This window comes from Schistocerca cancellata, chromosome 12, assembly GCF_023864275.1.
Source record: "Schistocerca cancellata isolate TAMUIC-IGC-003103 chromosome 12, iqSchCanc2.1, whole genome shotgun sequence".
In the NCBI taxonomy this organism is placed as follows: Eukaryota; Metazoa; Arthropoda; class Insecta; order Orthoptera; family Acrididae; genus Schistocerca; species Schistocerca cancellata.
The window spans coordinates 49,250,318-49,269,750 of record NC_064637.1 but is presented as its reverse complement, the minus strand read 5'-3'; the positions used below and the strand labels follow the sequence as shown (position 1 = coordinate 49,269,750).

Below are 19,433 nucleotides of genomic sequence, written 5' to 3'. Positions count from 1 at the left end.
AACTATTTGTAAGATTGTGGAATTTGTGTTAGGTACTCGCGCTACAAATGCAGGAGTCGAGCGTGACTTTCCTTCGATGAATGAAATATGGACATCTAAGAAAACTCAGATGGGAGTGTAAACATTGAAAGTAATACTGATGGTGCAAGTTAATTTTAATACAACTGTTCGGAATTCTATGATTTCTTAAACCAAAAGGGAAGCCAGCATCTTCGGAATCAATTTCACTCGTCACAGAATTGTGGCGGTACGAACAATGGACATTTAACAGCGGTGTATAGCTACGTAAGCAAATGCTGTGTCATATTTACTAACTTTAGAGACTTATTACAACTACACAGTAAGTAAGAATTCTCTGCCCGCTATTCATTTCGTAGTAAGCTTTAATAATGTACAAGAATTACAGAGCTTTTTTTGGATTCCGAGCAATGATCAGTTATAAAACTGGTCCCAGTTCGACACCAAGAAATGTGATCACCTTATATTAAGACAATGGAAAAAAGAAATTTCCTTCGGTTCTCTAGGACCCAGTGTCGTAGTTACGGCATAATCGAAAAGTTTTCACTTCAAATACGTAAGCGGTAGTGTAATGAGAACAATATTTCATGTTGAAATCAGTGTCTGATCGCAACCTCAAGTTCGCTATTATTTAGCTAACGTCTTGTTTGCGGTCGCATGTGTAGTGGAACGCTTTTAACTCTGTTATCGTCTGCTCCCACCAGAGTCATTTTCCGCTAGTAAATACGATACACCCGGGGTTGTGTGTTTATTTAACTTATATTCTTATTTACAATTTTATTTCATTTTCAAGATTAGTCACATAAGAGCCCCATTTTCGTGTCTAAAGAGGTATCCTTTACAGTTCACGGTAACTAGAGTAGATACTGCTTGAAGTGGATAATAAAACGGACTGAGAAACTGATCTACAATCATAAAACTTTCCTACTAACATACGAGGTGCATTCAAGTTCTAAGGCCTCCGATTTTTTTCCTCCGGACTGGAAAGAGATAGAAACATGTGCATTGTTTTAAAATGAGACCGCATTCATTGTCAATACGTCCCAGAGATGGCAGCACCATACGGCAGATGGAATTTTACCGCCAGCGGCGAGAATGAGAACTGTTTTAAATACTTTAAATGGCGACGTTTTCCTTACTTGAACAGCGTGCAATCATTCGTTTTCTGAATTTGCGTGGTGTGAAACCAATTGAAATTCATCGACAGTTGAAGGAGACATGTGGTGATGGAGTTATGGATATGTCGAAAGTGCATTCGTGGGTGCGACAGTTTAATGAAGGCAGAAAATCATGTGACAACAAACCGAAACAACCTCGGGCTCGCACAAGCCGGTCTGACGACATGATCGAGCAAGTGGAGAGAATTGTTTTGGGGGATCGCCGAATGACTGTTGAACAGATTGCCTCCAGAGTTGGCATTTCTGTGGGTTCTGTGCACACAATCCTGCATGACGACCTGAAAATGCGAAAAGTGTCATCCAGGTGGGTGCCACGAATGCTGACGGACGACCACACGGCTGCCTGTGTGGCATGTTGCCAAGCAATGTTGAAGCGCAACGACATCACAAATGGGACTTTCTTTTCGTCGGTTGTGACAATGGATGAGACGTGGATGCCATTTTTCAATCCAGAAACAAAGCGCCAGTCAGCTCAATAGAAGCACACAGATTCACCGCCACCAAAAAAATTTCGGGTAACCGCCAGTGCTGAAAAAATGATGTTCTGGGACAGCGAGGGCGTAATCCTTAGCCATTGCGTTCCAAAGGGCACTACGCTAACAGGTGCATCCAACGAAAATGTTTTGAAGAACAAATTCCTTCCTGCACTGCATCAAAAACGTTCGGGAAGGGCTGCGAGTGTGGTGTTTCACCAAGACAACGCACCCGCACATCGAGCTAACGTTACGCAACAGTTTCTTCGTGATAACAACTTTGAAGTGATTCCTCATGCTCGCCAGTCACCTGACATTGCTCCTAGTGACTTTTGGCTTTTTCCAACAATGAAAGACACTCTCCGTGGCCGCACATTCACCAGCCGTGCTGCTATTGCATCAGCGATTTTCCAGTGGTCAAAACAGACTCCTAAAGAAGCCTTCGCCGCTGCCATGGAATCATGTCGTCAGCGTTGTGTAAAATGTGTACGTCTGCAGGGCGATTACGTCGAGAAGTAACGCCAGTTTCATCGATTTCGGGTGAGTAGTTAATTAGAAAAAAAATTGCAGGCCTTAGAACTTGAATGCACCTCGTAGAACAGCGATAACCATGACAGAAATAAATCCTTTTTAACGTAATCAAGACCGGCTGCCTATGAAAACCTGTAATGCACTTTTTAATTTCTTAAGCATATTTGCTGAACGAATGAAAGCTGTGTCACTGACTTGTGTACACATACATAATTAACAGTAGTTTCAGTAAATCACAGGAAGAAATCAGAAAATCCTGACGATCCAGAATACGTTTGAACCGATTAATGCGAAACATGAGAATATGCATTTAAAAATGATCACATCTCGATTTAAGACTTAATGTCTTTGGTATTTGCGACTTCTTCGTTTCGTATTACATCAGATGACAAAAACGGCATCTCCGAAACAGTACCTCAAGAATGACCTTGTAGCCCCAAAAATAGGTCATCAAACATAAAATGTTGTCAAATAAAGGCAAAGATTATCCAACGCTGTTGCAGACTTTACTGGATCACCTGTTTCTTCTAAATCATCTTCTATCAGCATCTGGGTAAAATTTTACAGGCCTTTGATTTCCGTGTGGCATTTATCTGGATTTTATTGTGTAGGCTTGATGCACTTGCTTTGTGCGTCTGTGGAGATATATTTTGAAAATGGTTCAAATGGCTCTGAGTACTATGGGACTTAATTTCTGAGTTCACCAGAACTTTGAACTACTCAAACCTAACTAACTTAAGGTCACCACACACATCCTTGCCCGAGGCAGGATTCGAGCCTACGACCGTAGCGGTCGCGCGGTTCCAGACTGTAGTGCCTTCAACCGCTCGGCCACTCCGGCCGGTAGATATATTTTCCCCACTGCAAACTGTGTCTATCTCCATGAACGTAGTTATGTTTGAAATTCCGTTGCAAGTCTCTTACCTACTGTAATGTTGTCTGCTTTCACTTCCTGGAAATTTCGTTCATAGATCAACTATACTGGTGTCTCCCTACAGTACACCATTTTTATCTGTTAGTTCATTCACTGATAACATTAATCTACTGCCTTGTGCACGCAACAGTTGTTTCAAACAGCAAATGTTAGAGTGCTTTCGTGAGTGACAAAGGGTAGCAAGGCATTTTAGACGTTTTTCTCGTATTGCATACTGCGTATTGTTCCACTTACATGACACATTTCACCTTGGCAAGGCGGTTCTAGGCGCTACAGTCTGGAACCGCGCGACCGCTACGGTCGAAGGTTCGAATCCTGCCTCGGGCATGGACGTGTATGATGTCCTTAGGTTAGTTAGGTTTAAGTAGTTCTAAGTTCTAGGGCACTGATGACCTCAGATGTTAAATCCCAAAGCGCTCAGAGCGATTTAAACCATCTGAACCCCGGCAATGTAATTTCCCGTTTGTTACACGTTTAGAATAACGAAAGAAAGAATTGTGTCTTGTGAAAAGGCTGCTTTCGAAAGTCAGAATTTCGATAAATATGGAATGACATAACTGTTGTGATCTCCAAGATGCTGAGAAAATGTTTTGCTAGGTCTGATCTGTTTCCAACCTTTCCTTCGCACACCTTTCAACCAGACAGCTTTACGAAATTGACTAAGAGGAAATCTAAGGTCAAGTAGGGAAATAAAAGCACTTCGTAGTACTTATTATATACTGGAGCGCGAAAGAAACGGGTATAGGCACGGGTATTGAAATACAGAGATACTCAAACCGGCCGAATACGACGCTGCAGTCGGCAACGCCTATATAAGACAACAAGTGTCTGGCATAGTTGTTAGATCGGTTACTGCTGCTACAATGGCAGGTTATCGAGGTTTAAGTGAGTTTTAATGTGGTTTAAAGAAGGCGCACGAGCGATGGGACACAGCTTATCCCATGTAGTGACGAAGTGGGGATTTTTACGTACGACCATTTCTCGAGTGAACCGTGAATATCACTAATACGAAAAACAACCTGATCTCCGACATCACTGCTGTCAAAAAAGATCCTGCAAGAACGCAACCAATGACGACAGAAGAGAATCCTTCAACGTAACAGAAGGGCACCCCTCCGCAAATTGTTGCAGATTTCAGTGCTGTGCAATCAACAAGTGTCAGCGTGCGAACCATTCAACGAACCACCATCGATGTAGGCTTTCGTAGCCGAAGGCCCACTCGTGTACCCTTGATGGCTGCACGACACAAAACGTTACGCCTGGCCTGAACCCGTAAACACTGAGATAGCACTGTTGATGACTGGAAACATGTTGCCTGGTCGAACGAGTCTCATTTCAAATTATTTAGAGCGGATAGACGTGTACGGGTATGGACGACAACCTCATGAACCCATGGATTCTGCATGCCACCACAGGACTGTCAATCTCAAGATAGACAAGTGTAATGTGCTGCGAATACATAGAAAGAAAGATCCTTTATCATTTAGCTACAATATAGCAGGTCAGCAGTTGTTTCCATAAATTATCTAGGAGTAGGCATTACGAGTGATTTAAAATGGAATCATCATATGAAGTTGATCGTCGGTAAAGCAGATGCCAGACTGAGATTCATTGGAATAATCCTACGGAAATGCAATCCAAAAACAAAGGAAGTAGGTTACAGTACCAGAATGAGGTTTTCACTCTGCAGCGGAGTGTGCGCTGATATGAAACTTCCTGGCAGATTAAAACTGTGTGCCGGACCGAGGTTCGCAGGAGAGCTTCTATTAAGTTTGGAAGGTAGGAGACGAGGTACTGGCAGAAGTAAAGCGGTGAGGACGGGGCGTGTGCTTGGGTAGCTCAGTTGGTAGAGCATTTGCCTGCGAAAGGCAAAGGTCCCGAGTTCGAGTCTCGGTCCGGCACACAGTTTTAATCTGCCAGGAAGTTTCATATCAGCGCACACTCCGCTGCAGACTGAAAATCTCCTTCTGGAAACATCCCCCAGGCTGTGGCAAAGCCATGTCTCCGCAATATCCTTTCTTTCAGGAGTGCTAGTTCTGCAAGGTTTGCAGGAGAGCTTCTGTTAAGTTTGGAAGGTAGGAGACGAGTTACTGGCAGAAGTAAAGCTGTGAGGACGGGGCGTGAGTCGTGGTTGGGTAGCTCAGTTGGTAGAGCAGTTGCCCGCGAAAGGCAAAGGTCCCGAGTTCGAGTCTCGGTCCGGCACACAGTTTTAATCTGCCAGGAAGTTTCAGGTTACAGTACACTTTTTCGCCCACTGCTTGAATATCGCTCACCAGTGTGCGATCCGTACTAGATAGGGTTGATAGAAGAGCTAGAGAAGATCCAACGGACAGCAGCGCGCTTCGTTACAGGATCATTTAGTAATGGCGAAAGCGTTACGGAGATAATAGATAAACTCCAGGGAAAGAGTCTGCAAGGGCGACGCTCAGTAGCTCGGTAAGGGCTTTTGTTGAAGTTTCTAGAACATACCTTCACCGAGGAGTCAAGCATTATATTGCTCCCTCCTACGTATATCTCGCGAAGAGACCATCTGGATAAAATCAGAGAAATTGAAGCCCACACAGAGGCATACCGAGAATCTTTCTTTCCATGAACAATACGAGACTGGAATAGAAGGGAGAACCGATAGAGTGATTCAGAGCACTCTCCGCCACACACAGTCAGGTGGCTTGCGGAGTATGGATGTAGATGTAGATGTAGAAGCTGGTGGAGGCTCTGTAATGGTGTGGGGCATGTGCAGTTGGAGTGGTAGGGACCTCTGATTCGTCTACATACGAGTGTGACGGGTGACACGGGTGACACGTACGTAAGCATCCTGTCTGATCACCTGCATCCATTCATGTCCATTGTGCATTCCGACGGACTTGGGCCATTCCAACAGGACAATGCGAAACTCTACTCTTCCAGAATTGTTACAGAGTGGCTCCAGGAACACTTTTCTGAGTTGAAACACTTCCGTTGGCTACCAAACTCTCCAGACATGAACATTTTTGAGCGTATCTGACATACCTTGCAACGTGCTCTTCGGAAGAGATCTCCACCCCCCCCCCCCCCCTCGTACTCTTACGGATTTATCGACAGCCCTGCAGGATTCGTGTTGTCATTTCCCTGCAGCACTACTTCAGACATAAGTTGAGCCCATGCCACGTTCTGGTGCAGCACTTCTGCGTGCTCGTGGGGGCCCTACACGATGTTAGGCAGGTGCACCAATTCCTTTGGCTCTTCGGTGCACTTCTATCCCTCCCCAACGTTAAAATACGGTTTCTGCGATTTTCACCGCCAGTGTTACTTAAGATTCATTCAGTGTAATATTTTTAGTTGCGACCTGTCACAGTAAAAAAAAATCACAGTTTTCGAATTCACAAGTAGTATTCTTCGGCGACGTTAAAACACGATTCCGTCGATTTGTCACTGTAAATATGGAGTGTAATTAGTCTCATGTAGCAATTTCGTCACTGTAGACTTAACATGTTATTTTTTTAGGGCGGGCAAACACAGCCAAACTTCTATATTTTTCCAAAGAAAATTCCGCACTGGCTGTGTCAGTGATTTTTATTAAATCTGCGACCGGTTTCGCACCACTTATCGGCGCATCCTCGGGCAACCTGTACAAAAAATAATATAATAAGAACTCATATAAACTGTTCGATCCCCCAATTCTGAAGTATAAACTGAACTTTTAAACAACCAGTTTTTTGAATGAAACAAGAAAGTGCTCACATATGCTATTTATAGCATGGTAACGTTGAACATTGCCCTGTAGCCACTCCCCACCATTCACGTCCAGTATACCATCATCTGGTGAAAGCGGAAGTTAAAATTTAAAAACCACTTTTTAAAAAAAATTTAAATGATGGGAACGGCAATGACCTAGAAAATAAAAATAAAATACGATGCTAATAAAACTCCCCTAAACACGAACGTCGATGAGCGGAACATTAGCGTGAACAAACAGCGGAATTAGGGCCATGTAAACATATCAGAACCGTGCAAGTTGAAAGGAGTGCGCGTTCTCTGCCTCGTGATGACTGGGTGTTGCGTGCTGTCCTTAGGTTAGTTAGGTTTAAGTAGTTCTAAGTTCTAGGGGACTGATGACCATAGATGTTAAGTCCCATAGCGCTCAGAGCCATTTGAACCAAGGAGTCGTGCGGCAGTGCGGATGACATGTACAAGGTGTGATGAGTGGGGGGGGGGGGGGGGGGGAGGGGGGGGGGTGCTGAACATGTGATAAACAATACCTTATGTCTGTTTTAAAAAAAAAATCTAATACCATACTAGGTGGTCAATATAAAACATGGCAGTTAGTTAAAACCATGAGAATAATAAATGTGCTGGTATTGAATGCGTAAGGCCCGGAGTACGCACAAAAATATATAGGACAGAACCTACTAACAAGTAAGCTATAGGGGTAAGGCTACCTGTTTAAATAATCAAAATTTTCTAAAAGACCCTTGTGCCTCAGATCGGTTCTGTTCTATATATTTTATATTGGCCACCTAGTATGATATTAGATTTTTTTTAAAAAACAGACGTAAGGTATTGTTTATCAAATGTTCACCACCCCCCGCACTTCACACCTTGTACACGTCATCCGCGCTGCCATGCGACTCCTCTCAACTTGCATCGTGTGTCCTGATATGTTTACATGGCCCTAATTCCACTGTTTGTTCACGCTAATGTTCCGCTCATCGACGTTCGTGTTTAGGGGAGTTTTATCAGCATCGTATTTTATTTGTATTTTCTAGGTCATTGCCCCTCCCATGATATAAAAAATTTAAAAAAATGGTTTTTAAATTTTAACTTCCGCTTTCACCAGATGACGGTATATTGGACGTGAATGGTGGGGAGCGGCCACAGGGCAATTTTCAACGTTACCATGTTATAAATAGCGTATGTGAGTACTTTCTTGGTTCATTCAAAAAAACTGGTTGTGTAAAAGTTCAGTTTATACCTCAGAATTGGGGGATCGAACAGTTTATGTGAGCTGTTATTATATTATTTTTTGTACAGATTGCCTGAGGATGCGCCGATGTTGTTGTTGTGGTCTTCAGTCCTCAGACTGGTTTGATGCAGCTCTCCATGCTACTCTATCCTGTGCAAGCTTCTTCATCTCCCAGTACCTACTGCAGCCTACATCCTTCTGAATCTGTTTAGTGTATTCATCTCTTGGTCTCTCTCTACGATTTTTACCCTCCACACTGCCCTCCAATACTAAATTGGTGATCCCTCGATGTCTGAGAACATGTCCTACCAACCGATCCCCTCTTCTAGTCAAGTTGTGCCACAAACTTCTCTTCTCCCCAATTCTATTCAATATCTCCTCCTTAGTTATGTGATCTACCAATCTAATTTTCAGCATTCTTCTGTAGCACCACATTTCGAAAGGTGCTATTCTCTTCTTGTCAAAACTATTTATCGTCCACGTTTCACTTCCATACATGGCTACACTCCGTACAAATACTTTCAGAAACGACTTCCTGACACTTAAATGTATACTCGATGTTAACAAATTTCTATTCTTCAGAAACGCCTTCCTTGCCATTGCCAGTCTACATTTTATATCCTCTCTACTTCTACCATCATCAATTATTACGCTCCCCAAATAGGAAAACTCATTTACTACTTTAAGTGCCTCATTTCCTAATCTAATTCCCTCAGCATCACCCGACTTAATTCGACTACATTCCATCATCCTCGTTTTGCTTTTTTTGACGTTCATATTATACCCTCCTTTCAAGACACTGTCCATTCCGTTCATCTGCTCTTCCAACTCCTTTGCCGTCTCTGACAGAACTACAATGTCATCGGCAAACCTCAAAGTTTTTATTTCTTCTCCACGGATTTTAATACCTACTTCCAACTTTTCTTTTGTTTGCTTCATTGCTTGCTCAATATACAGATCGAATAGCAACGGGGAGAGGCTACAAGCCTGTCTCACTCCCTTCCCAACCACTGCTTCCCTTTCATGCCCCTCGACTCTTATAACTGCCATCTGTTTTCTGTACAAATTGTAAATAGCCTTTCGCTCCCTGTATTTTAAATCAGACACCTTCAGAATTTGAAAGAGAGTATTCCAGTCAACATTGTCAAAAGCTTTCTAGATGCACCGATAAGTGGTGCGAAACCGGTCGCAGATTTAATAAAAATCACTGATATAGTTAGTGCGGAATGTTCTTTGTAAAAATTGTAGGCTTCGACTGCGGTGTCACCGCCAGACACCACACTTGCTAGGTGGTAGCTTTAAATCGGCCGCGGTCCGTTAGTACATGTCGGACCCGCGTGTAGCCACTGTCAGTGATCGCAGACCGAGCGCCACCACACGGCAGGTCTAGAGAGACTGACTAGCACTCGCCCCAGTTGTACAGCCGACTTTGCTAGCGACTACACTGACGAAGCCTTTCTCTCATTTGCCGAGAGATAGTTAGAATAGCCTTCAGCTAAGCCCATGGCTGCGACCTAGCAAGGCGCCATTAACCATTTCTAGAGAGAGTCTCACTTGTATCATCAAGAATGCTGTATACAAATGATGGATTAAAGTTAAGTATTCCTGCAGCTACGTACTTTTCTTTGTAGCATTCATTACGTATCCTGTTTCAGACCTAAGCAAGCCAGCGTGATTTGACGCGTGCATTTCGGCCTCCTTCTCTAAAAACAGTGTCGGCACGTCTGCCGACACTTCATAGACTGTGATTATCCTCACTTAGCAACAGCGGTGATAGATCGTAGAAATCTTATTGTAACGTTACCGAGGGGTACAAGTTGAAAATTGATCAAAAATCGCAGTTACCGGAAAGTAGCATTCGCAGAAATCACTGCTATGGGAAAGTCGCAGTTTAGGCTGTCGCTGGTAGCGGGACGTGACAGTGCGGGCAACAGCGTTCGGGCCCGACAGTGCCGCTGCTGTAGCACTGTGACTGGGGTCCTGGCCCCGGGGGCATCGGCTCGGATATTGAGCGCGGCGCCTGCCGTGTGCCGAGACATCCATTATGCAGCAGCCCAGCCGGGGCCCTACAGGGACAGCAGAAGGGCAGCAGAGGCAGGACTGTGGTCTCCACAAGGGCCGCCAGAGCCCTGATGGACAGCGCGCTCTCTGGCTCACTGTGCTAGGGTCGCAGAAGGGCCGAACGAAAAGCGTCCACCACTGCTCTAGAGCGACATGCAAAGCGGCGTGCGAGGCCAACGGTGGTCGACTTCACCGTCGAGATCGGACCTGCCTAAATGTTGTGCATCACATTGGGGCTGACAAGATGCTAGTGTTGAAGATGGCGAATGGGAAACATCGTACCGTGTCCTGCTGCGCCACTTTACAGACAATATAGAGGGTGATTCAAAAAGAATACCACAACTTTAAAAATGCGTATATAATGAATCAAACATAATATAACCTTCTCTTATACATCATTGGCCCCCTCCAGACACTCGAGCAATATCAACCCGATACTCCAACTCGTTCCACACTCTCTGTAGCATATCAGGCGTAACAGTTTGGATAGCTGCTGTTATTTCTCGTTTCAAATCATCAATGGTGGCTGGGAGAGATGGCCGAAACACCATATCCTTAACATACCCCCATAAGAAAAAATCGCAGGGGGTAAGATCAGGCCCGCATCTCGTGGTCGTGCGATAGCGTTCTCGCTTCCCACGCCCGGGTTCCCGGGTTCGATTCCTGGTGGGCTCAGGGATTTTCTCTGCCTCGTGATGGCTGGGTGTTGTGTTCTGTCCTTAGGTTAGTTAGGTTTAAGTAGTTCTAAGTTCTAGGGGACTTATGACCACAGCAGTTGAGTCCCATAGTGCTCAGAGCCATTTGAACCATTTGGTAAGATCAGGGCTTCTTGGAGGCCAGTGATGAAGTGCTCTGTCACGGGCTGCCTGGCGGCCGATCCATCGCCTCGGGTAGTTGACGTTCAGGTAGTTACGGACAGATAAGTGCCAATGTGGTGGCGCTCTATCCTGCTGAAATATGAATTGTTGTGCTTCTTGTTCGAGCTGAGGGAACAGCCAATTCTCTAACATCTCCAGATACTGTAGTCCAGTTACAGTAGCACCTTCGAAGAAAAAGGGACCAAAAACTTTATTGGCTGAAATGGCACAGAAAACGTTCACCTTAGGCGAGTCACGTTCATACTGAGTTCTTTCCCGCGGATTCTCAGTGCCCCATATTCAGACATTGTGACGGTTGACTTTCCCGTTAGTGTGGAAAGTTGCTTCATCACTAAACACAATGTTTGAAACGAAAGATTCATCTGTTTACATTTGAGTAAGGATAAAATCACAGAAATCGATTCTTTTAATCTTATCAGCTGCAGACAGTGCTTGAACCAATTTCAGACGATAAGGTTTCATAACTAACCTTTTTCGTAGGACTCTCCATACAGTTGATTGTGGAATTTGCAGCTCTCTGCTAGCTCTGCGAGTCGATTTTCCTGGGCTGCGAACAAATGCTTGCTCGATGCGTGCTACATTTTCATCACTCGTTCTCGGCCGTCCAGAACTTTTCCCTTTGCACAAACACCCATTCTCTGTAAACTGTTTATACCAACGTTTAATGCACCACCTATCAGGAGGTTTAACACCATACTTCGTTCGAAATGCACGCTGAACAACTGTCGTCGATTCACTTCTGCCATACTCAATAACACAAAAAGCTTTCTGTTGAGCGGTCGCCATCTTAGCATCAACTGACGCTGACGCCTAGTCAACAGCGCCTCAAGCGAACAAATGTACAACTAAATGAAACTTTATAGCTCCCTTAATTCGCCTACAGGTAGTGCTTAGCTCTGCCTTTTGTCGTTGCAGAGTTTTAAATTCCTAAAGTTGTGGTATTCTTTTTGAATCACCCTGTATACTTCAAATCAGACTCCTTCCGTGTCAGACTATACCATACACAGGGGTTCCTGAGGTGCATATGCAACCATCTGCAATCCGTGTTAGTAGGTTTCTTAATTACAGAATTCTCATTTTGATTGGCCCTACAATACTTCAGACCTGAGTATACCACTACTGTGAATACTTCTCTATGCCGATGACAACATGATGGCTGCGGAGAAAAACTCCATATATCGAGTGAGGTGGAGCACTGGTTAGCAAAAAATGGTTCAAATGGCTCTGAGCGCTACGGGACTTAACGTCTGAGGTCATCAGTCCCTTAGAACTTAGAACTACTTAAAGCTAACTAACCCAAGGACATCACACACATCCATGCCCGAGGCAGGATTCGAACCTGCGACCGTAGCGGTCGCGCGGTTCCAGACCGTAGCGCCTAGAACCGCTCGGCCACCACGGCCGGCAGTGGTTAGCACACTGGACTGTCATTCAGGAGGACGACGGTTCAAACCTGCATCAGGCCATCCTGATTTGGGTTTTCTGTGATTTCCCTAAATCGCTTCAGGCAAATGCTGGTATGGTTCATTTGAAAGCGCACGGCCTGTTTCCGTCCCCATCCCTCCCCAATCAGATAGGACCGCTGTTTGGTCCCCTCCACCTCAAATAAATCAGTCAATGAATCAATCAAGATTCGTATCCAGCACCAACCAAAACGTTGCATCCACTGACTAGATTCAAAATTTCCCTGCACACAGTACTCAGCGCGTCGCTCTTAACGGAACAAAATCGACAGATGTAAAGGTAATTTTGGAGTACCGAAAGCAAATGTGATACAACCGTTACTGTTTAAAGTGTATATAGAAGTAACCTGCCCAGCCAGCCGCGCGGTCTAACGCGCTGCTTCGCGAGCAGGAAGACATGCCACTCCGCGGCACGTTTCCGCTCGGCGGATTAGTGTCGAGGTCTGATGTGCCGGCCAGCCTGTGGATGGTTTTTTAGGTGGTTTTCCATCTGCCTCGGCGAAAGCTGGCTGTTTCCCGTTATTCCACCTCACTTACACTGTGTCGACGATTGCTGTCCAACCACTGTTTCCACGTAAGCGTACGCCATGATTACCATGCAAACATTTGGGGTTACAGTCGTCTGGCATGAGACGTTCGGGGAGAGGGTCCCCTGCGGGGGCGAACTGCTCAATAACCGTGGGGTTGGGTGTGGGGCGGCGGTGGGGTGGGTGGACTGCTGTATCCTGTTGTGGGGTTGTGAACCACAGAGGGCTGCGGCAGAATGAAGCCTCTCTGTCGTTTCTAGGACCCAAGTTTAATACATACTAGGTGCATTCAAGTTCTAAGGCCTCCGATTTTTTTTCTAATTAACTACTCACCCGAAATCGATGAAACTGGCGTTACTTCTCGACGTAATCGCCCTGCAGACGTACACATTTTTCACAATGCTGACGCCATGATTCCATGGCAGCGGCGAAGGCTGCTTTAGGAGTCTGTTTTGACCACTGAAAAATCGCTGAGGCAATAGCAGCACAGCTGGTGAATGTGCGGCCACGGAGAGTGTCTTTCATTGTTGGAAAAGCCAAAAGTCACTAGGAGCCAGGTCAGGTGAGTAGCGAGAACGAGGAATCACTTCAAAGTTGTTATCACGAAGAAACTGTTGCGTAACGTAAGCTCAATGTGCGGGTGCGTTGTCTTGGTGAAACACCACACGCGCAGCCCTTCCCGGACGTTTTTGTTGCAGTGCAGGAAGGAATTTGTTCTTCAAAACATTTTCGTAGCATGCACCTGTTACCGTAGTGCCCTTTGGAACGCAATGGGTAAGGATTACGCCCTCGCTGTCCCAGAACATGGACACCATCATTTTTTCAGCACTGGCGGTTACCCGAAATTTTTTTGGTGGCGGTGAATCTGTGTGCTTCCATTGAGTTGACTGGCGCTTTGCTTCTGGATTGAAAAATGGCATCCACGTCTCATCCATTGTCACAACCGACGAAAAGAAAGTCCCATTCGTGCTGTCGTTGCGCGTCAACATTGCTCGGCGTTATGCCACACGGGCAGCCGTGTGGTCGTCCGTCAGCATTCGTGGCACCCACCTGGATGACACTTTTCGCATTTTCAGGTCGTCATGCAGGATTGTGTGCACAGAACCCACAGAAATGCCAACTCTGGAGGCGATCTGTTCACCAGTCATTCGGCGATCCCCCAAAACAATTCTCTCCACTTTCTCGATCGTGTCATCAGACTGGCTTGTGCGAGCCCGAGGTTGTTTCGGTTTGTTGTCACACGATGTTCTCCCTACATTAAACTGTCGCACCCACGAATGCACTTTTGACACATCCATAACTCCATCACCACATGTCTCCTTCAACTGTTAATGAATTTCAATTGGTTTCACACCACGAAAATTCAGAAAACGAATGATTGCACACTGTTCAAGTAAGGAAAACGTCGCCATTTTAAGTATTTAAAACAGCTCTCATTCTCGCCGCTGGTGGGAAAATTCCATCTGCTGTATGGTGCTGCCATCTCTGGGACGTATTGACAATGAACGCGGCCTCATTTTAAAACAATTGGCATGTTTCTATCTCTTTCCAGCCCGTAGAAAAAAAATCGGAGGCCTTAGAACTTGAATGCTCCTCGTATATACATACATATATAAAAGATCTAAGACAGTCGGCTGCAGTGGCCAAGCGTTTCTAGGCGCTTCAGTCTGGAACCACACGACCGCTACAGTCGCAGGTTAGAATCCTGCCTCAGGCATGGATGTGTGTAATGTCCTTAGGTTATTTAGGCTAAAGTAGTTCTAAGTTCTAAGGGACTGATGACCTCAGATGTTAATTCCCATTTGAACCATAACGGTGGTGTCTTCCTCTCTGACACAGGAAAATGTGAAACTATTGGCGGTCGTTGACCAACACACATTGTTCTGAGAGATTTCTGCAATCAATTAATTGTGCAATTCGTTACACTTCTTAACAAATAGTGTACTCCTGAACTTAAATTTCCACCTGCTTTAAGGATTGACATACGAAAACAACTTCATGGTTGTTGTGTACATAGATCTGCGTAGTCAGCACGTACACAACTTTCCCACTAGAGCATGCCTCGCTAAGCACAACAGTGCAGGCACAGTGCTCGTCCGTCTCCACACTACGAGATGGCGCTGCCTTAGAGACGGACCAAATAATGCTTCCGCCGATCCGCGTATTAATATGTAACGCAGCCAATGAGATTGCTGCTAACGTAGAACCTTTTTCTCCTCGCGGATTGCACTCGCACAGTGATACATGAATGCGTGAGGTATTGTAACGAGTGTACAGACCTCCGATTAGTCAGTCTGCATTAGTCTGTACGAGTCTGCATTTATCTGCACCTGTCTGTACCAGTCTACATTTGCCTGTACCAGTCTATAGTCAAGTTTCAGTCTGCGCCTAATAAGATTACCATATTCCTCTACATAGCCATGGAGATAAATAAATAGACACTTTGTCAAGTAACAGAGATATGTGAGAATAAGATTAACGTACCAAGACCAAAGGAACTTCAGATTGTCAACTGTAAACAGCATCCAGAATCAAGTTACATAATGTCTACGCTTTTTATTATTTTAATAAATGTGTGTGAAAATTAATCAAGTTCTGTTTAAAGTTGATCACCGTCAATCTGCTATGACTGGCTGTTGTGTGATGTCCTTAGGTTAGTTAGGTTTAATTAGTTCTAAGTTCTAGGGGACTGATGACCATAGATGTTAAGTCCCATAGTGCGCAGAGCCATCAATCTGCTACTCTAAGCGCGCAAGTGGCATTTCTATCGTCTGACCTAACGGCAGAAGATAAACACGCCACAATAAGATCACGAGACATATTGTTGACACTCGCCTGCTTCGTTAGAGCGACAAGACAAATAATCTGACGGTGTGTATACCGAAGGTCTTACTGTACGCACACCAAAATGGTCCAGCAGCAACAGAATTCGTGCTTCTTACTTGTAAATCTGAGGAAGTTACCTTTGTACTGGGTTGCTTTTCCAAGAAACTGTGAACATATTGGTGCTCTACTTTAGGTATTTTGGTTGACTGTGAGGTGAGGAGTACTGAATGTTAATGAAATAACTTGCGATTGTACACGTTGGGGGAGGGGGTGGGGGACAGAAGAAGAGGCAAAAGAGAGATACTTGTTTTATCAAAAAAAATTTTTTTACCTTATAAAGTTTCTCCTTTCAGTTGGAAGAGGGGAATATTTATCTTTTCTAATGTGCATGTTTAAAAAAGTTTAAGCTCAGCAGTATTTTCGATGTATGAAGCTATTTTGTTTCCTGTCTAGAATTCTTTTCGTTGAAAACGACTGTAATCTAATGACTGGCAACAGCTGGACATTTACTCATGTACATTAGTTCACATTTCCATTCACGATGTCAAACGAATATAAGTAAATAAATAAAAGAAACGAGTTAATTGTAAGGGGGTTGGTTAAGTTTCGATAACAAAATGGATCAAGTAAATATAGTTACTTGAATGTAAAATTTCCGAAACTTGCAATGGGGCAAAGCATCTTCTCATATTGATCTACGTTTGTTTCGACAGGATTCAGTAATACAGAACTACGATCTTCATTTGTTGCTTTGTGATAGTAAGAAAATCTTTCATCTAAATAAAACTGCAGAATCCAAAACAATCGCCAGACGTTTGTGGCCGAGCGGTTCTAGGCACTTCAGTCCGGAACCGCGCGACCGCTACGGTCGCTGGTTCGAATCCTGCCTCGGGCGTGGAGGTGTGTGATGTCCTTAGGTTAGTTAGCTTTAAGTAGTTCTAAGTTCTAGGGGACTTATGACGACAGATGTTAAGTCCCATAGTGCTCAGAGCCATTGGAACCATTTTTTCCAAAACAATACCAAACATTTTGTCCAAAAATAAGAGACTTATAATGATAAGCACGCCCAGGCGTTTCTGCCTGCAACAGACGTGGCGTTCGCCGTGCCTAGCAGACGTGACGTCACCAACAAGCGTCGAGGCCTTCCTTTGAGTCGGTGTTGGTTAGGGTCGCAGAAGGGCCCAACTAAAAGCGTCCACCACTGCTCTAAAGCGAGATGCAAGCGCTGTGCGAGGCCTCCGTGGTCGATTTCACTGTAGATATCGAACCTGCCTAAATGCTGTGCAACACTTTGGTGCTGCCAAGATCCTAGTGCTGAAGATGTCGAATGGGAAACTCATCGAAACATCGAACCGTGTCCTGTTGCTCCACTTCACAGTCAATATACCGGGTGATCAGAAAGTCAGTATAAATTTGAAACCTTAATAAACCACGGAATAATGTAGATAGAGAGGTAAAAAAAGAAACACATGCTTGGAATGACATGGGGTTTTATTAGAACCACCCCATATTGTATTGCTAGACGCGTGAAAGATCTCTTGCTCGCGTCGTTTGGTGATGGTCGTGTGCTCAGCCGCTTTCGTCATGCTTGGTCTCCCAGGCCCCCAGACCTCAGCCCGTGCGATTATTGGCTTTGACGTTAACTGAAGTCGCAAGTGTATCGTGATCGACCGACATCTCTAGCGATGCTGAAAGACAACATCCGACGCCAATGCCTCACCATATCTCCGGACATGCTTTACAGTGCTGTTCACAACATTATTCCTCGACTACAGCTATTGTTGAGGAATGATGGTGGACATGTTGAGCATTTCCTGTAAAGATCATCATCTTTGCTTTGTCTTACTTTGTTATGTTAATTATTGCTATTCTGATCAGATGAAGCGCCATCTGTCGGACATTTTTTGAACGATTGTATTTTTTTTTGTTCTAATAAAACCGCACGTCATTCCAAGCATGTGTGTCAATTTTTACCTCTCTCTCTACATTATTCCGTGATTTATTCAGTTTTCAAATTTATATTGACTTTCTGATCACCCGGTATACTAGCTCAAATCAGACTCCTACCATGACAGTCTATACAATACACAGGCGTTCCTGAGGTGCATATGCACCAATCTGTCTTAGTCTTTTTCTTAATTACAGAATTCTCATTTTGCTGGCCTTAGAATACCACTGTCACTTCAGACCTGAATATGCCTCTACCGTGAATACATCTGTATACCGATGACGTCATGCTGGGTGCTAAGAACAAGTTTTGTATACAGAGTGAGGTGGCGCAGTGGTTAGCACACTAGACTCTTAATTCTGGAGGACGACAGTTTAAACCTGTGTCCGACCATCGTCACTTAGGTTTTTTGTGATTTCCCTAAATCGCTTCACGCAAATGCTGGGATGGTTCCTTTGAAAGGCCACGGCCAATTTCCTTCCCCATCCCTCCCCAATGAGATGGGACCGCTGTTTGATCCCCTCCCCTAAATCAATCAATCAAGCTTCATATCCAGCACCAGCTACAATATTGCCACCACCGACTAGATTCAAGACTTCCTTGCAGACAGAACTCAACACGGCACTCTTAACGGAACAAAATCGACACATATAAAGTTAATTTTTGAAGTACCGAAAGCAAACGTGATAGAACCGTTACTGTTTGAAGTGTATATACGAGGTGTATTCAAGTTCTAGGCCTCCAATTCTTCAAACGAGAACTGTGTTGTCATGCTTACTACGAGGTGCTTCCAAGTTCTAAGGCCTCCGATTTTTTTTCTCCGGACTGGAAAGAGATAGAAACATGCGCATTGTTTTAAAATGAGGCCGCATTCATTGTCAATACGTCCCAGAGATGGCAGCACCGTACGGCAGATGGAATTTTAGCGCCAGCGGCGAGAATGGTTTTAAATTTTTAAAATGGCGACGTTTTCCTTACAGGGCTATTACAAATGATTGAAGCGATTTCATAAATTCACTGTAGCTCCATTCATTGACATATGGTCACGACACACTACAGATACGTAGAAAAACTCATAAAGTTTTGTTCGACTGAAGCCGCACTTCAGGTTTCTGCCGCCAGAACGCTCGAGAGCGCAGTGAGACAAAATGACGACAGGACCCGAGAAAGCGTATGTCGTGCTTGAAATGCACTCACATCAGTCAGTCATAACAGTGCAACGACACTTCAGGACGAAGTTCAACAAAGATCCACCAACTGCTAACTCCATTCGGCGATGGTATGCGCAGTTTAAAGCTTCTGGATGCCTCTGTAAGGGGAAATCAACGGGTCGGCCTGCAGTGAGTGAAGAAAGGGTTGAAAGCGTGCGGGCAAGTTTCACGCATAGTGATGTGAAAGATTCAGTGTTTAAACCTCCTCTACCAAGAAACGTGCCAGAACTGCGAGCTCGCATCAACAATGCTTTCGAACTCATTGATGGAGACATGCTGCGCCGAGTGTGAGGGGAACTTGATTATCGGCTTGATGTCTGCCGAATTACTAAAGGGGCACATATCGAATATTTGTGAATGTCTAAAAAAACTTTTTGAGTTTTTGTATGTGTGTGCAAAGTATTGTGAAAATATCTCAAATAATAAAGTTATTGTAGAGCTGT

The 19,433-nt window shown here is 44.5% G+C and overlaps 2 non-coding genes across 2 annotated transcripts; both read left to right on the top strand.

The window, feature by feature from the left end:
• The first annotated feature begins 4,961 nt into the window (after window positions 1–4,961).
• Trnar-gcg (transfer RNA arginine (anticodon GCG)) lies at window positions 4,962–5,036 on the top strand. The gene has a single exon. It is a non-coding gene; the product is annotated as a tRNA-Arg (tRNA).
• Window positions 5,037–5,263: 227 nt separating this feature from the next.
• On the top strand, window positions 5,264–5,338 carry Trnas-cga (transfer RNA serine (anticodon CGA)). Its single transcript has one exon. It is a non-coding gene; the product is annotated as a tRNA-Ser (tRNA).
• The last annotated feature ends 14,095 nt before the right edge of the window (window positions 5,339–19,433 follow it).